The sequence below is a fragment of the Etheostoma spectabile genome, chromosome 18 (assembly GCF_008692095.1).
Source record: "Etheostoma spectabile isolate EspeVRDwgs_2016 chromosome 18, UIUC_Espe_1.0, whole genome shotgun sequence".
NCBI classification, from domain to species: Eukaryota; Metazoa; Chordata; class Actinopteri; order Perciformes; family Percidae; genus Etheostoma; species Etheostoma spectabile.
In genome coordinates, this window is record NC_045750.1 from 24585212 (window position 1) to 24588176 (window position 2965).

The 2965-nt window shown below is 44.7% G+C and overlaps 1 protein-coding gene across 5 annotated transcripts in view; it reads right to left on the reverse strand.

Moving 5' to 3' along the window:
- The window catches only part of klhl29 (kelch like family member 29), a 225089-nt gene extending 222642 nt beyond the window's left edge, over positions 1-2447 (reverse strand). For 3 of the 5 annotated variants that reach the window (XM_032543537.1, XM_032543534.1, XM_032543536.1), the window contains exon 1: positions 785-1079. The gene's annotated coding sequence lies outside the window, so the exon portion shown is untranslated. Of the gene's footprint in view, positions 1-784; positions 1080-2346 lie in introns of those variants that run through there. The other 2 variants (XM_032543533.1, XM_032543535.1) reach the window with 1 other exon arrangement.
- Positions 2448-2965: the final 518 nt, after the last annotated feature.

Genomic DNA, 2965 nt, shown 5'->3' on the forward strand with positions numbered 1-2965 from the left:
AAATGGCTCACAGTGGCTCTTACAACTAGTGCTCTACTTCACAGCCAAGGGTACAGCCAAGGGTACCCACCTTTCACTGCAACAACACATGGGACTTGTGTGATGATGAGTAATGCTTGTGTTGTCTGGAGGATGAGTCTTGCAAGTGCTACAGGCTACAAGTTATAAAAATCTGTAGAATACAAGAACTTTAAAATACACTTAGAGCCACTGCAGAGTGCAACACACCTAGGATACAATAAGATGCGTGTATGCACTTGTGATATTAATGGAATGGTTTAATTTGGGAAAGCATGCAAGCATAAATTCATGATAGATGTGCAGGTAAAGCCACTGACATTTAATTAGTTGCTTCATTTTGCACATGGTTTACTCATTATTAAATGATTCATGTAGACTAGCCTATATATTCAAACTATAATAAGGATAGAAGTCAAGTTAAGGTGTTTATCATGCTTTTTTGAAAATGTATCTGTGGTAGCGACCGGTTTTACTAACTGACCACTACTACTAGTTTCTGTCACGCTCTGAGACGTGAAGTTATTTTTTTTTATTTCTTGCAGGAGCGCTTGCGCACAACACGAGAGCCGCACACACCATTTGGCAGGCTACGGTCCTCAGCTAAGGGGTGGCAGAGAAACTGATGGTCCTCCTCTCATTCATTCATGATAGGACAAGTGCCCTGGTACCGTCTAAACTCCTGCCTGGCACAAAGCACCTCCAAATGTAGCGTACCTAAAGTCAGCGCGGGGACTGCTTCCACCTCCGCGGACTGAGCGCTTACCTCCCCGGTCGCTCGCTGCTCCTGTCCCCCGGCGTTTGTCCTTGTTCCGCTACGACGCCGCTTATGTATGAATGCTGTCTTTATCCCGCAAAGACCGCTGTTGCATTTTACAGCGAAGGGAACCACACTGTGCGCCGGTCGCGGCTGTGTGCTGCTCGGTAAGTAGCCTGTCTGGCCGCTCGGCGCGTCACCAAGTGCGGCGGACAGGACTTGGCACACGCGTCTCTCCGAGCTCCCTGCGCGGCGGCGGATCTGAGATGTAAGCGACTGCTTGGACGGGGCTGGCATACCGTCCGTGTGGCCACTTTTCTCCCAATGCTGCTCCTCCCCTTTCACTCTGGTTTGTTCTCAAAAGCCCTACAGCGCCCCCCACCCGCCACTATGCGCAATTGCACGCAACTGCAAAGCTGCGGACCCACAACAGCATCAGTACGAATAAAGTCGTTCTCACACTGTTTAAGAGGGCCCTAGGATCACCGGGGGCCACCTGCTCATGCAGGTCTACTCTACAGCAAAGATCTTCTTCAACGGGGGGGGTCCAAGACCCGTAGAGACCCAAAATTAAAATGTCTTAACATGAATCTAACATATTAGCAAATATGAATCCCCACTGATGGTACAGTAGTCACTAAGGGACCCCCCCCCCCCCCCCCCCAGATCCAGTTCATCCTAAGGATTCACTGTGCCATATGTATGTTTAAACATACATATGGCACAGTGAAACCCCCAACTGCTCGAGGTGCCTTTCCATTGGCAGCCCCCCCCCCACTCTGACATCTCTCCACTTAGTGGACACACAACAGTGTGTAAATTGTGATTTTCCCTTGTGGGACTAATAAAGGATACAGTAATCTTTGTCTATTGTATTAAGTTTTAAGGCCGCCCACAAGTTATTGTAGGCCCAGTTTAATATGCAATTTGAATTTATGCACTATATGTAGTAGGGGGTCTCTGCTCCATCTCTCTTTCAGTTAAGCGGTCCTTTGTTGAAAAAATGTTTAAGACCCCTGCTCTAGAGTCTAGATGCACAATAAGAGAATGTCATTTGTAATGTCCAAGAGTGTAACTTTGGGTTCAACATGGGGGGGGGGTTGTGAGACCTCCACTTTTGAGCAAAATTGCAATTTTGAGCATGTCAAACAGTTCATTTCCTGTATTCTGGTGACTTTTTCTGCAACAATGTGTTTCTTCTCTGCATCAAGTCATGGAGCAAATGGCTTTGTTTATGTTAAGGAAATTATTATTAGATTTGGGGGTAGGGGGAGTTGCACTGGCCAGTTTTGATCATTGGGATGGATGTAACAATAACATGAATGGTGGTTGGATTCCATTTAGCAGCTTTGGTTTCAGCCCCTTTTTTTAACGTTTAGATAATTTGTCCATAGCTCTTATCTTGGCTGCCTCTTAGACAGGCCACTTGCAATGCAATTAACTCAGGAATTAACAAAGCAACCGTCTAATCCACAGTTTTCCACCACACATAACCTTTAAACACTGTCCATATCTCCACAACCCCTTCTAAAGCTTCCCAGTTGTTGCTCAACAGAGCTATTTGTGCTTACCTGATGGATTGTCACCATGAAACAGGAATCCATTAGAATCAGTTGTTCTACTGTTGTGCTCTTTCACTGACCCCACTGCATACACAGATGGTACACCCACACAGGTGTTTTCACTTGTTTAGCTTGATTAGTCCTCCTATAGGGACTGTGTGGGACTGTACTGTTTGATTGACATCTCTATCAAGCACCTGTTGGGGTGGCGCCACCCATCTTTTATCTGGGCAGGGGTCTAATCAGCCTCAAGTGAAAACACCTGTGCTTAAACTTACTGCATACTGATACAGTAGAATAAGAATGCACATAACTAACACAGGTGTAAATACTAATAATTTAGCTGCTTCACTTTCAGGGTCCTGGTATTGTGTATGCCGGCTCACTGTCATGGCTTACCCTTTGCAGGACATGAAATGAGAAATCAAGCAACAAAATTTGGCTTTGTCACTTTTTTGCAACACTAATTGTTATCATCCATAATCAAGTTCTGCTAAGGTAAACATATGTCCATAGGCAGGAATACCAAGTGATTGATTTAACTAATACATTAAAATATGAAAAACTTATTCAAGGGTGAGCAAATTCTAACTACTTGTTATAATATTATCATTATTATTTATGTTAT